This window comes from Lactuca virosa, chromosome 2, assembly GCF_052849685.1.
Source record: "Lactuca virosa cultivar CGN04683 chromosome 2, Lactuca_virosa_CGN04683_v6, whole genome shotgun sequence".
In the NCBI taxonomy this organism is placed as follows: Eukaryota; Viridiplantae; Streptophyta; class Magnoliopsida; order Asterales; family Asteraceae; genus Lactuca; species Lactuca virosa.
The window spans coordinates 250,147,614-250,169,351 of NC_136427.1; the positions used below are offsets into that span (position 1 = coordinate 250,147,614).

The following is a 21,738-nucleotide window of genomic DNA, read 5'->3' on the forward strand; positions in this document are numbered from 1 at the left end:
AAATCTGATCCCTGGCTCGCGTATCCAATACATACGCCAAGTAACCCGCACCCCCGTGCTGAATATACTGCCGAGCCCTGGCGGCTGAACAAAATCCTGATCCCACTCTGGTGTCCTCGCCATATACAATCAACTCTCCCCCCACTTGGGGTTCGAACCACTACCCGCTGACCCTCACAGTCAATCATGGCACCGAAACGACTGAGCCAGTCCATCCCCACAATCACACACACATCCCCCATGGGTATCGGAATCAAGTCAATCGGAAAAGGTACCCCGAAGATCTCCATCTCGCACCCTCGATAGATCGAAGAAGCAGAAACCCCGCGTTCGTTGGCGATAGAAACTCGCAACGGACACTCTAGCTCGCCAACTGGCACTCTGAACTCCCTACTAAATGTCTGAGATATAAAAGACCGACTCGCCCCCGAGTCAAATAAAACCAGTACAGGTAAGGAGTTCACTAGGAACGTACCTAACCACAAGCACAATAGATAAGCATACAGCAGATATAGTAAATGAGATAAAGGATAGAAACATACCAGCAACCACATCTGGTGCTGCCCTGGCCTCCTCGGCCGTAAGCTGAAAGGCGCGCCCCTGAGCCTTCGGGGGCTCTGCCCTACCCTGCCTCCCATCGGTAATCCTCAGTGTAGCCTGCGCCGGCTTGGCCGCAAGTTGTGGACAGTTGGTCTTCACATGACCAACCTGATGACAATGATAACATATCCTCATATCCGAGGCAGGGGCAGACTGACAGCAGTCCCTAGAAAAATGCCCCTCCTTGCCACACCTGTAGCACCCGCTACTAGCTCGACAAGCCCGAGTATGACCCTTGCCGCACTTTCCACAAGTGCGGCCCTGCTGACCCTGATCCTAGAATCAGTGGTCTTAGACCGCTTCGGCGCCGACTGCGACTGCGCCGGGGCCGGCCGCTGCTCCCTCAACTGCAACTCGATCTCCAACTCACGCCGCCTAGCGGCCTCCTGTAACTCCAATAGAGTATCGCATCGCTGTGTGGCAACAAACTGTCGAATATCAGTCTTGAGCATGCTCAGATACCGTGTCATCTTGGCCTGCTCAGACGCAAATTCAGGGCAGAACATCACCCTCTCGGTGAACATGCGGGTGATCTTCGTCACCGTCTCTCCATCCTGTTTTAGACTCAAAAACTACTGTGCCAAACATTCCCGCTCGACCCGCGGAATGTAATAGGCGCGGAACATGTCCCGGAACTGCTCCCAAGTAACCGCACCTGACCTTTTGGTCAGTAGGTCATGAACACGTGAAGAAACAACCCTCCACGTCGGATAACCACCTCATGGCTCGAATAGGATCCTGGGTACCGTCAAATGTCGGGGGCTTCATGTTATCGAAGTCCCGATACTGGAAACCCCTGCTGACTCCTCCCCCTGCTGCGGATACAGCTGATGCAGCTGCTGCGGCAGCTGTCTCTGCGAGATCCGCGTAGCGCTCATCAAAGTACTCAACCATGGCGGTCTTAATCGACCCGAACATCTCCGGCAGCTGTGCCTGGAACATAGCAGCAACCTCATCATGCAGGATCTCTCGAATCCTGGCATCCAACTCGTCCGTACCCATTTGCATCACCTGCTCAGGTGTTGTTGGCCCCTCCTGGCCTCCGTCTCCTGACCCAGATCCCGAACCAGATCCAGCCACAAAGCGTCTTGTCATCACCATTCTGAAACATAACATGAAGATATCAGACAATTCGCATAAATAACCGGGAACCAACTCCCGGCTAATCCCTAGGGGTTGTGACTTCCTTGCTACGCGTATGGGTCCTGTGCTTTCAGTAGTACGGGCCCATATTACCTTCCACACCTACCCATATTTGTCTCAAGTATCACCACAACACCCTAACAATGTACATAAACATAGCGAGCACTCAATCCTCACTCCTAGAGGAAAGCTAGCCATACATAACACTGGACCCTATAGATGTTCGAATATCCAATCCTACCCTAAGCTCCCAATCAAACAAGAATAGAACATAAGGCCAAATCAAACATTCTCAGGCTATAAGATACTAATTATGTATAACCGTGATGCATACACTAAGCAACTACAGTAATGATGTCAATCTCATATAAAGGAAACCCAAGGCTAGAAGGCATCATGTAATCAGGCAATTCTATCATGCAATTCTTGAAGATCCCTAGCCTATCACTAGCATGTTTTTCTAACATATCACATAATCAATAACCGTATGGTATTTTGGGGTCTACTTACTGGCTTCGGCTGATCGTACACCCTGCATCCTCCTTTACTTATTTTGAAAACCTTTTTGAAAAAAAAAAATTTTGAAAATCCTTTCCTTGATTTGAGACTGGAGTTACACGAGTGTTCCTCCAATTCACTCAAACCAAGGCTCTGATACCAACTTGTAACACCCAAAATTTTCAAGCCAATTTTAAACTTTTTCAAAACACTTGAAACCATTTAATCATTACATAGTTTGTTTTCAAAATACTAATTATCAGAGTATCCTAGTATCAAATCATAAAAATCATAACAGCAGGAGGAGCGGTACGATCATGCCTTCGCCTTCCCGCGATCACCAGAGGTACCTGAAACAACAACTGAAACTGTAAGCCCGAGAGCTTAGTGAGCTATCCCCCAAAATACCAATCTCATAACCATATCATATAATCAAATAGGAAAACAGCATGCATAATGAGCCTTCAGCCTGATTGGACCGCCTCGCAGGCCTTCAGTCTATCTGGACCGCTCTCCGAGCCTTCGGCACGTCTGGACCGCCTCGCAGGGCCTACAGCCTATCCGGACCGCTCTTCGGGCCTTCGGTCTGACTAGCATCCCCTCTTGGGTCTGTAGTACATCCGGACCGCCCTGGGTATGTTGGCCTTCAGCACAAAGCAGGACCGCCTCAACCCAACCCCCAAATCAAACAACATGTGCATATACAATCATATGATATCATACTAACAGTCAAACCGATCTAACAGATCCCAATAGCATAGCAACATCCTATAACCAGGACATCGACCAAACCAGGTCACTAAGCATAAGCATATCACTACCCTAACTAACAGGATGCAAAACAATAAACATATCATGTAATAATCCGGATACAAATCCATAAAGGGCCGGCCTTGGTGCCTTAGACCCTGTTGATATAGTGAGGATAACTCACCTCTCAAGTGTCGTCTGAAACTAGAAAGCTCAACTCCCGGATCACCAACACGAACCCCACCACCTATAGATACCATACAACCGTTTTTCATAAATTTCCAAATTACCAGAATACCCTCAGAAGTCAATTGGTCAACCCTTGATCAAAGTCAAAGTCCACAGTCAAAGTCAAAAGTCCATGTTGACTCGACTCGTCGAGTGCAGTACACCGACTCGTCGAGTCCTTCCTGAACTAGAGAACTCGTGAAATCCTTGTTTGGCTCATCGAGTTCCCCTTTTACTCGCCGAGTTCATACGTGTCCAAAGATTGGGAAAAACCCTAGCCGACTCGCCGAGTCAGTCGACTGACTCGCCGAGCCCAAGGCAATCTTCATCGGACTCGCCGATTTGTTCATCAACTCGACGAGTTCATGACCATCTTCATATGACTCGCCGAGTTGACTATGCAACTCACCGAGTCCTTGCAGACCTTCATCCATGCAGACACTTTTTAAGCCATGCCAAGGTTCCAGATTACAGATCCAAGCTTCTAAGGCATGTTTATCACGTAAAGTTGCAAACTTTACACACATGCAAGGCCCTAAAGGCTCTAAATGACCAATCTAAGCTTCTAATGGAGCTTTACACCTTAGGAGAGTCTCATCCTTGCAAGAGCTGGAAACTTTATGGACTTAGGACTCAAAAGAGGTTCAGATCTGAAGTTTCAGCTTCAGATCTAGCTCCCATACCAAAATCCCTTCATGAATAACTAAAGAAAGCCCTAGCCTCCACATATGAATGATTCTAGAAGAAAAGAGGTCAAGGTAACAGCTTATTACCTCCAAGGCGTGCCCAAACTGAAGTAGACTCTGGATCCACATGAAATCCTTGATGCTAGTCTCTTGATCTACAAGTTTCCTTCACAAAAATCACTTCTCAAAGCTCCAAAACACTCTCCAAGCTCACACTCACGGAAATTAGGGTTTCTGGCTCTCAAGGGGTGATGGAGGACTGTGGGAGGCGCTAGTGGTCCAATATATAGGGTGCAAAAACCCTGAAAGTTAGGGTTTCCACTGCCAGCTCCTACTCCTCGAGTCCCCCATGCCGACTCGACGAGTCACTCATTAAATGACGTGTCCTGGCCCGCTGCTACTCGACGAGTCACAGCGTCAACTCGTCGAGTAGACCTTAAAACATGAAATCTAAATGGAATAATAATGATACCTGACAGTTGGGATGTTACAGGTCAAGTACATACTAAATATAGTTATGGACTTAGACACCTTATCCAACAATTATTTGATTGGATCTATGGTCTGTTGCCGACCGGATCTGTAAATTTTATGTGTTTAGATTTCTAAACGTTTAAATACGGTATTAGAACTGGCATATAACTTTTCAGAGTAATAAGAAGATTTATACGTTTATTGTAAATAAAGCTTTCCATATCTAAATTCTCATTACTGCACACCGAACATCTGATTTGGTGTATAGATCGACATGGTGAGAACTCGAAGCGGATTGGAAAGTGGTAACCCGCAGCCTGAGCCACAAGTGATTAAGCGTGCACCAGAAGTAGAAGTTGCACCCGAGCTAATCACGATGGCAGGAGTACAAGCAATGATGCAGATGATGTTGGATCGTCAGATGGAAGAGACAAGGCGTTTACTTATGAGCACTCATGAATGTTGAATCCAATACTCAAAACTTATGAGCACTCATGAATGTTGTAGCAACTTTTGCTATGTCTAACATCTTAGACATCTACAAGCCTAATTCATGACAGTCTTGATTCATACCTACTTCCAACATATGACTGACTGTGGAAAGTTTGAATAATCTAGTTATTCGGGAAGTCAAAACATGCAAAATGAAACACAAGAATAATACTAATCCTATATGGCCCCAAGCACCTTTGAGAGTAAATAAAATACCTTTTATTTAAACACCATATTGATTACACATTATTCATTGTATAATGTTTCGATTTATCAACCTAATACTTGAATTAAAACTATAGTCATGCCATGCTCCAAGCATGCACACTATGTTTGTCCAAACAATAGTAATGCCATACTCCAAGTATGCACACTATGTTTGTCTATGATCCTTACTTTGTGAAATAGACCAATTGAACATGATTCCAATGATGCTCATTTCACAATCCAAATCCTTATCGTAAATGTAAGAATTCCAAATTCCTACCATTTACCGAAATCTTTTAGATTCTAAACTTATATGGATTGATCCTCTAGTAATGACTATGCACAAAGTCACAATGACTTGTCAACATACATTACAGAGTATTCCAATGGAGATCAATTCCATGGAAACGAAGTCTCAAATTCAAAGTACATTCATTTGAACATCCTTCCTGTTTTAAGTTTTTTTCTAATCTTACACAGATTAAAGAAAAACTTCCACCTATGGAAACATTTCCATATTCCATTTTGACTATCACTTCTGAACTAGAGTTGCCTCCTTTCAGAATATGTCAATATGATCCTTTTCAAAATTAACACTATACTTCCAACTGTCCATGAGCAACCAATCTTTGGTAAACCTCAGATTGTCCTTGACAATTGCTTAATTATTTTAGTCATATCCAGTTCTAGTACTTTTTCCCTCTTAATGCCCTAGACATTTGGAAAATTTAGAAAGGATAAATATTATAGCACATGTAATCGATCCTATACCCAAAGCATATGGGACACGATTCATGATGTCTCACATCAAGACATGATCCTAGACCAGCCTTTTGCTACAATATTTTTTTTATTTTCCATGTTATTATAATTCGACTATGAAGAGGGATGCCGTAATCATAATCGAATTTTGAGAACGCAATATATATATAGAATTTCCTTATGTTGAACCATTCCAACATAAAATTCATATATATATATATATATATATATATATATATATATATATATATATATATATATATATATCCTTGACTAAAGATGACTAAAATCTCAATCTAATCTTTTAGAATTGAAATGAAGTATAATTTCCTCTCCCTTAATTATAGCAAAACAACTTTTCCCAACTGAAACCTTTTGTTTTCTATAATTAACATTGCTAACTTGCAACACTTATCATAATTGATTATGCTCCCACTAGCATAATAATTACTTTTATCATAACACTTATGCTCCCACTAGCTTTGACATATATCCAGAAATCAGCTGGACTTCTAGAAATTAATACTTTATTGACTTTCTTACCAAAGTTCAGATTTCTGATACGAGATTCTCTGATAATACTTTATCAAAATCATACACCTTTCCTTAGATAGCTCACATCTGTGTCTAAACAATTTTAGAACTATGAAAAGGGATGCCGTAATCATAGTCTCAATTGTTTAGACCTTTGTCATTTCTCACAAGTCCATGTTAGTGTGCCGGTTAACCACACACGCTCCACTTAACGACTTCGAGAATGCAAATATCACAATTTCTATCTACTTAAAATCTACTTAGTGAAAGCGTTTCCTCACCATCATTTTCATGAATCGGAGAGAAACCTAATTACACTTAGATTTTATGGTGTATGTGTTCCTATCCATGTAAATTTGTCAAAACCAAATTCAACCTCATATGGACTGAACTTGTTCATTCTTAATTTCTTGCCACCTGGTAGCACAAGGGCCTACCATTGCTTCCAGGTTGTTATGCAACCAATTGAGAACTCTCAGAACTCATATGCAAAGCCAACTTTAACTGGAATGGGCAAAAAAAACTAGAATATGTCAACACGATAGGCTATAAACCTCAAGTCGTGTGCTAGTGATAAACTACAAGTTTTTATTCTTGATTAGTTCTTGAACCTTTTCAAGATCTTTAAGACTCCCACTGTCCTCTTGACATATAAGACTCTCTTGCCAAGAACCATTCCTTGACAAACAAATATTCAATAGATAGTCCTGATTCTTATCAAGACAAACACTTCACACAGTTGGCCTTAGTTGGTCTTTGTTTTGTCCAAAACATCACAGCTTACCAATTTCAAATGTACAAAAGTAGAAAACATTTTACTCTACATTTGACAAGTGTTATAAACCTTCTTTAAGATATGCCACTCAAGTTACAATCTTAGAGTATGACTCTAAGAATTGTTTTGGAATGAAGTATGATTCATCTTCTTGATTTAACCATTTCAACAATTCATGATTCCTCTTCTTAGCCATAGGAATGTACTAAGATGTCCTTAGAGGATCAATTGTGATATGGTTTCTTAATCATTAAGATGATAATAAAACATGAATCTAAAGTACTCTCCCATCTTTTCAGATTTGAGAAACTTTTATCTTTCTGCCTAATTTGATTCTTCTCATTCGTTCTGCCATACATTGAAACTTTATCAATGTTTCAGAATTATATTTAAACTTTTAAGTATAACCATATTTACTAAACTTTCGTAAATCATGACGAATAGTCTTATCGATCTTTGTGGTGGACTTGACCAGTGCACAAGAATGTGTACTCGATCCCTTAGTCCTTCACTAGACTTACATATACATGTGAACAAGGAACTAGTCTTAAAGTTCCATAAATGAAAATTCTCATTTATCATACAATACAACTTGCATGATTCCAAGTTTCTGTCCAATTGAAACTTGGGTGACGAGAATCTTTCCTTATTTGATAATTTTAGACACTACCACAAAAGAAAAAATCAAATTCATATTTCCAATATTGCTATCAATGGAATCATATAAGGGATATATACAGTAAAGTCCCAATATTTTCATTGATTTGACAAGAAAGTCCAAAACTTTATTTTTTTGACAGTAAAGTCCAAATTACCGGCAATTTTTGACACTTTCGCCATTTTTTCCCGGTTAGCCGATAATTAGGACTTTTTTGTCAAAAAAATAAAGTTTAGGACTTTCTTGTCAAATCGTCAATTAGGACTTTATTGTCAAAAAAACAAAGTCTAGGACTATCTTGTCAAATCGTTGAAAATAATAGGACTTTAGTGTATATCCTTTTTTTGTTAGAAATTTAATGGTAGGATACTCTTTAAGCATAAGAGTTATTAAAACCTTCTCTAGTCAACTAGATCCTATTGAAATCCTTTACATTTGCTTCTTGTTAAATAGTTTTTTTAATCTCAACAAACAAACATTGAAAAATGGAGAAATAAGAAACCGAACCCTGGTTCTTTCTTTCTTTCTTTTTGATTATCTCAATTTTTTTCAATGTCGGTTTGTTGAGATTCAAAAAACGATTTAACAAGAAGCAAACGTTAAGGATTTCAATAGGATCTAGCTGATTAGAGAAGGTTTTAATAACTCTTATGCTTAAAGAGTATTATACCATTAAATTTCTAACAAAAAAAAATTATATATACACTAAAGTCCCAATATTTTTAACGATTTGACAAAAAAGTCCTAAATTTTATTTCTTTGACAGTAAAGTCCTAATTGACGATTTGACAAGAAAGCCCTAAACTTTATTTTTTTTGACAAAAAAGTCTTAATTACCGGCTAACCGGGAAAAAGGGGTAAAAGTGTCAAAAACTGCCGGTAATTTGGACTTTACTGTCAAAAAAAATAAAGTTTAGAACTTTTTGTCAAATCGATGAAAATATTGGGACTTTACTGTATATATCCCATCATATAAACAACAATTTTCACAATTCCCATAGTAGGGATACTTAAAATAAATAAAATCAAAAATTTTCTTTTATTTTAAAATTGAGGAAAAACTTATCCTTACAATGCATATACATATGAAAATTATGTTATTATGCATTCCTAAACAATCTGTTATAACTCTTAAGCAGCAGCTCAAAATTCTAATCATCGAACCTTGCGATCGAAATCCATATATTCACGATCAGAATCAGCTTACTCTTCTTTTAAGTTCCCTTTCATTTCTTCGATTCTACAAAACATCAAAATGCGACCTAGTCACATCATGTAATAAGAATCTCCAAATAGGAACTTAATAGAGTTAGATGGTTGACTTACCTGAAGTAGAGTCATACATTCCGACTTTACAATCCTTATGATTCTTCAGGTAAATAGGGCAGCTTCGCAACCAATGCCCATTCCTTTGGCAATAGAAACATATGGACTCTTTGGTAATGGTACATAGGACTATCACAGACTTAGCCTTTCCCTTTACCTTTTGGTCAACCGGGTTGACTAAGGCCGATCCCTTTCCATTAGGAAGAGAAAGCTTTTCCGGACTTCCAATGTTACCATTGTCAATGTCCATGGAAGTTTGAGAAGTAGATCTTCCACCTAATTTTACTTTTCCAGTGCGCCAAAACATTTCTGATTCAGCAGCAACAAGCAAATAAGTAAGATCAATAAGGGTCATGTCGTGGTCTGTCACATAGTAGTTCTTAATGAACTCACTATACGACTCAGGAAGTGACTGAAGAACCCAGTCAACAGCCAATTTCCTTGAGACTTCGACACCCAACACTCTCAGCCTGTCGATATGTTACTTCATCTCTAAGACGTGAGAACACACAGGTCTTCCATCTTCATGTTTCATTACAAGTAGGGCTTGAGTGACCTTGAATTTTTCAAGTCTTTGAGCTTGTGGGCCAGGGAGAATAATTGGAGGAGGTGGAGGAAGAGAAGTATGATTTCCATGATCCAATCGTGGGACATCATCTTCATTAGAAAGCTTGTTCCAAGAGATTTGGGAAGATCATAGTTGTCTGAACCAGACATCTACAATGGGGGAAATTCAAGTTAGTTGATTTAAGTCCTTAATATAACATCCAATCTGATATATTAAGGCTAGGACCCAACACAATATTTTATAACTTGGAAGAGGGATGCCGTAACCCAAGCTATAAAATATTAGAAGGTAGGTGAATGACGATTCACCAATTTCCACCATGAAAAACGAAATAGGTATTAGGTTTTAGTTGGATTGAAACTCCTAGATCTTTTGAGATTCAATGAACTTTTCAATGGCATGTTTAAATCTCGATTGTTCCCTCTCAAGTTTGTGACTGGGATGTCGAGGATCACAAACAAGGTGTGAATAACCATGCAAATTAACTTGGTACCCTTAATTTTATCACCTAATCGATGTGTCGGTTACCCACACGCGCTCCACCAATCTATGATAAACATTAAGTCACCGTTTGCCACTCTTACTAGTCCATGTTAGTGTGCCGGTTACCCACACACGCTCCACCAACGACTTGGTAAGGTACAAAGTGCAATTTCATGGGTTAGCACCAAATTCACATTTCCTAAGTAACTAAGATTGGGAATTTATAAGTGTTTAGTTACTTAGTATTTATCATTATACTTTTAATGAAGGGAGAATTATAGTCCTGTCAAATCCGTTCGGCTAACGACCCTCCACCAGTCAAGGAAGCGGTGGGTGAGAGTAGACACCCATTAAACAACCATTTTATAGGCAGTAACCTTATACCCCCTTATAGACCGGCTTCGTGAATGAGGCCTACTAACGGTAAGACTGGCTTTGTTCTTATACATATATATTATTAACTTATAATACTATAAAGTATAAGGGTTGAATTTTAACATTTAAAACTCTAAGGTTTGGAACCAAAGTTTTCTAAAGTGACTTTACAAATTCAAAACCTTTCATATTCATAACTTATGAGTTTAATGGTTTATTAAAAATGAAGACTCTTCACTTTATGTAACCTATGGTTCTTTAATGACAATTTTAAAAAGTGACTTTTGGTAATCCATAACTTGAGGACAAATTATGGACTCCATCAATAACATTTAGATCAAGAATTATATCATCAAACAATTTGCAAATAATTCCTATGATCTTACTAAAACTCATAAGCATGAACATTCATATCAACAATTTCAAGAATCACATAAACACATATAAAACTTAAAATTTTGATAATAACCATTGCAAATGGATTAGCATAATCATTACACCATCAAAAACAAGTTTTATAAGTCCAAAACAGTTTAGGGTAATGATCCTAGTCCATTTCCAGCAGCAAAACTCGAAATTCTGCACACATGTGCATCACTACGTCGTGGTAAATACTGCCACGTCGTGGTGAGCAGTCAGAAGCAAAAATGGCAGAATTTCAACTTTGGAAAAACATGTAGCATCATGTATAATTGAAAACAAGTCTAGGCTCTGATACCACTGATGGGTTTTGAGCATTCTAACACTCCTATGGTGTACATGCAACCCTAGAAACCTTGGATCTATGTTTTCTCTAATATACATGCAAATAAGAATTTTCCAAGGTTCTCATCCTAACTAGCATGGCATGGGGTACTTGTAATATAAAAAACTAGTATAATGACATACCTTTGTAGTTGCTTGGATTCCTTAAGACCTTGTGAGCCTAGCACCCCAAATGTGATGCCTCAAATGTTTCACACAACACCACAACTCTTGGAATAACTTGAGAGAAGAACACTTTCACTCAAAATCGGCTAGCCCTCCTTGTTATTTTCTTAGTTACCGATTTTGCTCACTATGAGGTTCTTTATATAGCGTGTCACATGTAGGGTTACACCATGTAAACCCTAATGTGCATGGCTTTTCATTTCCCCCATGATCCATGGGTTTTAACCTCCATGGAGCATCCATGGAGCACCCAATGGGTCCTAGCCCAATATAGTGAATCATGAACCATAAGCCCACTATATAAGAATAAAAGATTTGCATAATCAATCCTCATATATTTTATTAGTCTCTTTTGATCACAAAATTAATTCCAAATTAATTCTTGATCAATACTAATTAAATAATATGATTTTATATTAATATATTAGGACTTATAATATATTAATAAATCATAAGTGTACTTTTTCTCATTTTTTCTATCCAAATGTTGAGATGCCGAGCAACCCAAATGGACCATGCCAAATCGGGTCAAGTACATACTAAATATAGTTATGGACTTAGACACCTTATCCAACAATTATTTGATTGGATCTATGGTCTGTTGCCAACCGGATCTGGAAATTTTATGTGTTTAGATTTCTAAACGTTTAAATACGGTATTAGAACTGGCATATAACTTTTCAGAGTAATAAGGAGATTTATACGTTTATCGTAAATAAAACTTTCGATATCTAAATTCTCATTACTGCACACCGAACATCTGATTTGGTGTATAGATCGACATGGTGAGAACTCAAAGAGGATTGGAAAGCGGTAACCCGGAGCCTGAGCTACAAGTGATTAAGCGTGAACCAGAAGTAGCAGTTGCACCCGAGCCAATCACGATGGCAGGAGTACAAGCAATGATGCAGATGATGTTGGATCGTCAGATGGAAGAGACAAGGCGTTTACTTCAACAAAATAAGGACGAACCTACTGTGCCAATACGCCAGGAACCTACTCTTGAGGCAGCCATCTGGGTTGCTAAGTCTATTGAAGAAATCAAAGGAAGAACTGCCAACAAGGTTGAAGTTGGTGAGAAAAGGAAGATTGAGGTATCCTCAAGATCTGATAAGAAAGGAAGATTCACGAAGCCCAACCTGGACGACCAAAAGTATGGAGGTAGTGGTGGAACCAAGTGGTGTGAGAAGTGCAAGAAGAAGCACTTCGGGAGATGCGATGGAGAAGTGACTTGCTATAAGTGTGGTAGGACCTGCCACTATTCCAGAGATTGTACATTTGACAACAAGAAGTGTTACGCATGTAGAAATGATGGGCATATTTCGAAGAACTGCCCAAAAAAAACGAAGCTACAAGAGCGAATGCGCCTCCAAATCCAAAGGCAAGAGCATCTCAGATGATCCTTGATGAAGGAGATGACAATGCAAGGGATCAGGAGTGAGGATCTATATATCCAAAGATAGAGATATGATGTATCCATATAGATAGTATCATGTGGTATAGCCTAATATAAGAGGCATAGTATAGGGTCAACTTGAACATCTATGTAATCGTTTCAAGAAATAATATAAACCTTGGTTATGTTATCTGATGTGTTAAGTTGCTATATGAACTTTCTTGTGTGGTGACTTGGAGAACTGCAAGACTATACTTGGGACAAGTATGAGTAGGTGTGAAAGATATTAGAGGCCTATACTACCGGAAGCATAGGACTCGCACTTAGATCAGGGAAAGTCACAAGGTTAACAAGGAACTAGTAATTGATTCCGTTTTGTTCATGTATGTCGTTACCATCGTTTCGGTAGTGACTAAGAAGATGATTATTATTCAGACCCTAGTGGTCATATCAAATCGAGTACGAATAAGATAAAGTATGTTACATGGTTCGAAGAACCAAGTTTGATGTAGCATCTGACGTAAGCCAGAAGATTGAAGTAAAAGATAATCGAAGCGATCAATAGAAGTATCCCGATCATCGTTAAAATAAGAAACTTATATCTTGAAGTGCTACAAGCTATAATGTGATTATATAACATTAGAATATGAAGGAAGGTATCTTCCATTTTGGAATTTGGCTCAAAAAGACCTGAGTCTAAGCGTTGCATCATACGATGAGAGGTCATTAGAACACGACCCATCAGTCTATTATGGTAATTGAAGGAAAGAACTTATCTTAAGTTTGTTAAGAAGAAGAAGGAGTCTCCAATAAGGATCAAGATTGTGACTTGAAGGTCACGATTGAAAGTACAACTTGAGATAGAGAGCGGGTGCAAGATCGAGCACCGCCTACAGTTAAGAATTCCAAAGAGTTAGATACTCATTCGAAGGAACATAGGATTTACAGTTATTACCTAGGGTGAAAAGATAACATATGGAGTCATTATACAAGCCCTGTTTTGTTGATGATTCCTGGACATAATCATCCTAAGGGGGAGCTAATTATAACACCCGCAGATTCGGGCTAGTCAATTTAGAGACAATAAGCATCAAAAATGATTTTTTGATAGAAGATTATTTAGAATAAATGATCTCAACTAAGTTATAGTATATTTCACAAGGGTTCTGTACATATAAAGAACGCTGAAATCCGAGTTATAACAAATAAGTTATGGCCTGTCGAAGTTTTGCGAGAAAACCGGCACGGCTCCGCGAAACGTAAAAAGTGAATTTTTGATAAATTACTTTTTAGCCTTAGCGATCTAAACAAAAGTCGTATTATATGTTAAACCGAGAGCGTGCAAAGAAAAAACGTCCAAATCTGACTTCGTTTGAGGAAGTTATGATTTTTCTAAGATTTAGCATAGCATTGCACAGCCCGAAAATCGAATTTTAGATCGATCAATTTTTAGTGGACACAACCTAAATGAGAATTGAAGATCTCATTCATAGGAGCTCAATGATATAATGACATTCGAAAACAGACGTCGGATGAAAAAGTTATGAATTTTTAACGGATCTTAACTATCTAAGTCTGCTAAAATATAACTTTAAAAATAAAGTCAAAATTAGCCAATGGAGTCTAAACGAAAGTTGTATATCCCATCAATACCTACGCGTGGATATAAAGAAAGTTAAAAATGGAGCTCGTATGCAAAAGTTACGGATTTTAGAAGATAATTAGTTTTTGGAGTAACCAGCGAACGACATGTGGCGCGATCTGAGCCACTGCTTCCTCACCACGGCTTGGCACGAGATGATGACACCTGGCCACGAACGCCCAATGTTCAGCAAGGGAACTCCCCGCGTTCGAACTGGACTCAACCTATAAATATAGGCGCAAATCACCCCAAAAACTCACACCTTTCCCATTCTTTCTCTCTCAAACACCCATCTTAGCCCATCCCATTCCCTAGCACTTCTCGAGTGCTAGAGGCGAGTCCCGGAGCGCCAGAAGGCTCTGAGAAGAAGAGCTTTTGGCTCGGAAGTTCTACCCCCGTAGAGCCCGGTTCCTAGCCAAACCTCCTAGTAAGTGAGTTATGCTTACCCTACTTGAAGTATAGCTTATGTTTAAGTTCATTATCGTTATTATGAACTTATAAACAATATATATATATATATATATATATATATATATATATATATATATATATATATATATATATATATATATATATATATATAATATACAAAGTGTTATTATAATATCTTTTAACTACTCGCGGTATGGGGAATCTGGTTTGAAGGGCCGCATAGGGTTGTTGTATTTCAGAAGTGCTATAATGCCAAAATGGTCATGCCCTCCGGTGTTTCATGTCTGGCCCCTATCTGTACATAGTGGTTGAAAAGTATTGTTTAACACTTATAAAATGATATCACTCATAGTTAATAATTAGTCGCAATAAATATTAGACTAAAATCTAGTAATAATGATACTAGGTTTCGTCGAAGGAAAATAAAGTTGTTAGAAGCAAAGTGTTGCCCGAATTGCGAATTGTCACTTCTAACAAGTGAGTGCATAGTCTTTTTCGTGAACATGATTTTAATACAAGTGTTGATTAAAGTATTAAATATATTCTTGTGTGTAAAATATTTGTTATTGCCTGAAATACGTATTAAGAGCATATCTGATAATATATGATGATTTAGGTTACAGAGTAAACCTAAATTAATTCAGAGGAATATTGGGTAGTATCTTCTTATGAGTAGGAGTGAGATTTACACGGATGGTAGAACTTTAAAACTTGTCATTGATCCAAGATCATGGATTAGACATAGTCATTTGTCCTTAGTCCGAGAGTATGGAGAGGACATAATTAGTTGTCATTAATCTGAGAGCATGGATTAGACAGAGTCAATTGTCCCTAGTCCGAGAGTATGGATAGGGCATGGTTATTGATCTGAGAGCATGGATTAGACATACCTGATCCGGGAGTATGGATTAGGTAAAGAGGTTAAATTTAGATCCGAGAGTATAGATCGTATCGTTGTGAGGATCGACGGGGTGGGGTAAAATTGCTTATATGAGGTGAAATTGTATATATTGTGAGTTCTAAAACATATATATATATATATATATATATATATATATATATATATATATATATATATATATATATATATATATATATATATGTGTGTGTGTGTGTGTGTGTGTGTGTGTGATATAGCATTGTGGGATTGAAATCCATATGTACTCACCCGGTTTCCCAACCTGACCCACTCAGTTTATGTGTATCACACATATCGATACGAATGTGCATTATACTGGGAGATTAAAGGAGATGTAAATCACTAATGTAAATGAATGTAATGTCTGTTTATTTGATAACATTATTATCATGTTTTTCGGGGAACAAATTCCGCAATACTACTTTTCAAAAGGGATACTCTGATTTTTAAATAAGCATAAATAAAAATTTTAAAATGACTGTGAATTTGGGGATGTCACAATATCTTTATGGGGTCCGTTGTACTATCTACACTGATCACCAGAGTCTGAGGCATATTATGGTTCAGCTGAACCTGAACATGAGGCCGCGCAGGTGGCTGGACGTAGTCGAGGATTATGAATGCGAGATCCTTTACCATCCGGGTAAAGTGAATGTAGTGGCGGATGCTTTGAGCTGCAATTTGGTTGGGTCTTCAGATATGGTGACGTGTATGAGGATATCAGTTGATTCCCCGCTTTTGGGATTGATCAGGGAGGCTCAGGCCGAGGGAGTTCGGAAAGAGAACTGGAAGCAGGAGAGGATCAGAGGTGAGATTGACATATTTGTCACAGATAGTCATGGGTTGTTGACCAGGTGTGGTCGGGTCTGGGTTCCATTTTATGGTGGGATCAGGCAGGTTGTATTGGAGGAGGCTCATAAGTCTCGTTTTTCTATTCATCCGGGGGGCCACCAAAATGTATCAGGATTTGATATTGAATTATTGGTGGCTATGTATAAAGAGAGAGATCGCTTGGTATGTGGAGTGATGCTTGACCTGTAGGATGGTCAAGGTTGAGCATCAGAGGCCGCATGGAAAGTTGCATCCTCTGGAGTTTCCCATGTGGAAATGGGAGCAGATATCGATGGATGTTATCACCAAATTGCCGAAGACGACAAAGGGTTTTGATGCTATATGGGTCATCGTGGATCGATTGACCAAGAGTGCCCACTTTCTGGTGATTCGGGAGAGTTCTTCGACCGAGAAGTTGGCCGATGTGTATGTTCGCGAGATCGTTGCTCACCATGGCGTTTCGGTCTTCATTGTTTCAGACCGTGATGTTCGGTTCACCTCCCGTTTTTGACAGAAGTTCCATGAGGAACTGGGCACGAGGTTGACCTCCAGCACTGCTTATCATCCGCAGACCAACGGACAGAGTGAGAGGATGATACAGACCCTTGAGGATATGTTGCGGGCCTGTGTTATCGATTTTAGTGGGAGTTAGGACTCCTACCTGCCTCTTGCGGAGTTTTCCTACAACAACAGTTATCACTCCAGCATTGGTGCTCCGCCTTTCGAGTTCTTTTATGGGCGGGGATGCCGTACCCCGGTTTGTTGGGGCGAGGTTGGTCATAGGGTTGTGGGGAGTACCAAAGTGGTCCTTCAAACCACAAAGCTGATTCAGCAGATCAGGAAGAGACTGCAGCCCGCTCAGAGTCGGCAGAAGAGCTATGTCGACCGTGCTGATCATAGTTGGAGTTTCAGGTCGACGATATGGTATTACTGAAGGTCTCACCTTGGAAAGGTGTGATACACTTTAGGAAGAGGGGGAAGTTGGGTCCCTGGTATATCGGTCCTTTTCGGGTGATTTCTAGGGTTGGCAAGGTTGCTTACAGATTGGATCTTCCTAAGGAGCTCAATCAGATTCACAACACTTTCCATGTTTCGCAACTGTGAAAGTGCGTATTAGATGAGGATGCAGTGGTTCCTTGATGATATTCAAGTCGATGAGCGCCTGAACTATGTTGAGAAGTCGGTGGCTATTCTGGAAAGGAAGATGAAAGTTTTGCGCAACTAGGAAATACCTTTGGTAAAGGTACGGTCGCAGCACCGGAGGGGCTCCGAGTGGACCTGGGAGCCGGAGGCTGAGATACGGGAGCATTATTTTGAGTTTTTCACCGCAACAAACTTCGAGGACGAAGCCTAGTTCAAGTGGGGGAGAAATGTAACACCCCTATGTTCAGGTACTTCTAGATTCATCCCTATAATTCTCTTTAATGTCATTTTAGTCCCTAAGTCCAAAAGTTATGCTTTGAACCCCTAGTGGCAATTTCGTAAATATGGTAGGAGAAGTACGCCATGCATACATGGATCTGGGATCTTTGCCTTCTTGAGAAGCTCCAAAAGGTATAAAGTCCATACCTTGATGTCTTGGTTGTTAGATCCCATTCTTGGGTGTTTTATGTTGCTTTTCTTTTCCCAAAGGTCCCATCTTGTGCATGGTTTGTTCGTATCATTTTGAGTTGTCCTTTCAGACCCTATGAAGGGCCCTAAGCCATAAAAATAAGGTCCCATTTGCTAGAATTGCTTCATGCATCTTGTAGAAGGTCTTAATTGATTAAGACCTTGTATTAAGCACTTTGTGGACTTGTAAAGTCATAAAGTTGGAAACTTTATGACTCTATGGTGCATTTGGATCGTTGATTTGAAGTATGGGCTTAAGTGCTTAAGCCATTAAGCACTAAATGGAATTTGGAGGTTACGAGGGTACGCCCCCTTCTGCGAGGCTTCGCGTATGCTAAGCGTACCTCCGGAGTACGTCCCGCGTACTCGCATGGGTCAGCCTTGTTGAGTTGACTCGGTTGAGTTGACTCGGCTGGGTTGACTCGGTTGATTTAGTGGGTTTGACCAGTTGACTTTGACTTTGACTTTAACCAAGTTTGACCTTGAGGTTATTTTGGGATTTTGATGGAATTGGTCACTTGGTGGAAATAGGTATAGATTAGAGAGCTGAGATTCGGAGTCGGGCCTCATCAATTCTGTTCAGTTTGTTAGGTGAGTTTTCCTCACTGTACTTACGGGTCGCAGGCACCGATACCGACCCATTGGATTGATATCTTGTTATGCATGCTATTGTATTGTAGTGATCTGTTAGATCGGTATCCTAGTATATAGGATGATGCTATGTTTAGTGATCTGTAGATCTGTTTGACTGGCTGTAGACTGTTATATGATTATCTGTTATATGTACACATGTTTGGTCGGTGGCTGAGGTTTCACTGCTTTGTGCGTAAGCCAATAGGCCAGGGCATACCAACCCGATGCTTGAATGGGCCCGAGGGTATTCCATCCTGATGATGATTGGACACATAGTATGTTGGCATTCCAACCCGATGGTTGAGGGCCTAGGGTATTCCAACCCGATGGTTGATTGGGCTCATAGTATGTTGGTATTCCAACCCAATGGTTTAGGGGCCTGGGGTATTCCAACCCGATGGTTGATTGGACCCATAGTATGTTGTTATTGTATATGTATTATTTGTTTGTGCGTTGGTACTTTGGGGGAACTCACTAAGCTTTGGGCTTACAGTTTTGGGTTATGTTTCAGGTACCTCAGATGACCACGGGAAGGCGAAGGCATGATCGTACACGACCTCGTGTTTTGATTTATGATTTTGGGAAAACTTTTATATTAAACATGTTTTGAAAAATATTTTGTAAAAAATGATGATTTGTGGATTGGTTTTACGAGTTTAACTTTTTAATGATTTTTATGGGTGTTACATAGTGGGAGTATAGTAACCTTCCTAGTGTTGTATGTTGATGACATACTTCTTATAGGAAATGACATTCCAACTTTGCAAGTGGTTAAGTATTGGCTTGGAAAGTGTTTCGATATGAATGATCTGGGAGACGCTGCTTATATTCTGGGGATAAGAATTTTGAGAGACAGGAGTAAAAGGCTAATTGGACTTAGTCAAAGTACATACTTGGAAAAGATGCTAAACGTTTTAGTATGGAGAATTCCAAGAAAGGAGAACTGCCTATCCAGAGTTATACCAAACTAAGTAAGACTCAGAGCCGGGGTACTAATGCAAAGATATCATAAATGAGTCAGATTCCATATGCTTTCGTTGTTGGATCGATCATGTATGCTATGACATGTACTCGCCCTGATGTGTCCTTTGCATTGAGCATGGTCAATCGTTATCAGGTAAATCTAGGTAAAGCTCATTGGATAGCAGTTAAGAATATTCTCAAGTATCTGCGAAGGATTAAGGACTGGGTCCTAGTACTTGGTGGCAGTGATACATTGAGAGTAACTGGGTATAGTGACGCCAGCTTTCAAATACACAGAGACAACTTCCATTCTCAATCTGGCTAGGTGTTTAGCAAAAATAGAGGAGCAGTTACTTGGAAAAGTTCCAAGCAAGAGACAGTGGTTGATTCTACCTGTGAATCAGAGTACATAGCGGCAAGTGAAGCATCAAAGGAGGCAATTTGGTTGAACAACTTCATCAGAGACCTTGGAGTTGTTCCAGCCATCAAGGAGCCAATGGAAGTTTGATGTGATAATGAAGGAGCGGTTGCTTTGACAAAGGAACCAAGAGATCAAGGCAGATCAAGACATATCGATAAAAAAATACCATTTCATCAGACATCGAGTAGAATAAGGTCACCTCGTAGTGAAGAGGGTATCATCTGAAGAGAATCCTGCAGATCCACTCACAAAGGGTCTGAGTAGGGTTAAACACATTCAACATGCTAGGAGCATTGGTCTGAGAGATGATATTAGTTTTAGTAGTTAGATAGTTAGTTTGAAACTTGTAACAAAGTTAATGTAATTGACTTTTGGTGATTAAATAATAGAGAATTATTTATGAGTTTGTTTACTACCTTTTGTCAATTGGTTATTCTTGTGTTTCATTTTGCATGTTTTACTTCCCGAATAATTCGATAATTCAAAAGTCCACAGTCGGTCATACTTTTGGAAGTAAGTAGTTAATTAAGCCTGTCGTGAATTGATTTGTAGATTGTTTAAAGAGTTTTGGACATAGCAATAGTGTTGCTACAATGTTCACGAGTACTTAGAAATGGAGATTTAAGTATTGGATTAACCCATGATCAGTGTAACACTCAAGTTTTGGTAATTTTCTTTTCTATCCCTTTATGCTAAATTGTTAACATTTTGGTCCTTAAGCTAATACGCGGGGCGTACTCTAGAGTACGCTTGGTGTACTAGCTCAATCCAGATCACGGGACTCACCCACGTACGTGGGGCGTACGTGGAGTACGCATGGCATACGCAAGGCTGGGATAAACCCTAATTTTTTAGGGTATGTGCCCTATTTAAGCGACTTAAACTCATCTCTTGGAAAATTTATACCAGTCTCCATCTCCCTTTGCCCTGAAATCGAAACCCTATAGTGATTTGGTGAGTTTTGAGCTTGAAAGAGTGTTTGTTGGTGGTTTGTGAAGGAGAAGAGGAAGAGGAACACTTGGAGGAGTGGATTGAGCTTGTAGATCCAGGATTACCTTTTCATTTGCAAGATTTTTGAGGTAAAAAAAACTCACACATTGATGATTATTTATGTTAGATCTACTTTGTAGTGTTTCTTGGGCATTTCTGGGTCTTTTGAAGCAAATATGAGCTTTTGATCCACACCAAAAGTAATGGATGCTAGATTTAAGCTCCATTTAGGCCCTATGTTGATAAAAATGCAAGCTATATGGATATTTTTGGTCCATGCATGTATTAATAAGTCCCCCTTTAGTATCAAATCTGAGAGTTTGCCTTGAGGTCTTAACCGATTAAGTGCTTAATTGAGTAGGTTGGAAAACTGGGGAGTACGATAGGCATACCCAGCTGGTATGTTGCGCA

General features: G+C 39.5%; 1 pseudogene; it reads left to right on the top strand.

Annotated features, from left to right (window-relative positions):
* LOC145158397 (uncharacterized) overlaps positions 1-21,738 on the top strand; it is a 90,431-nt pseudogene that overhangs the window by 65,069 nt on the left and 3,624 nt on the right.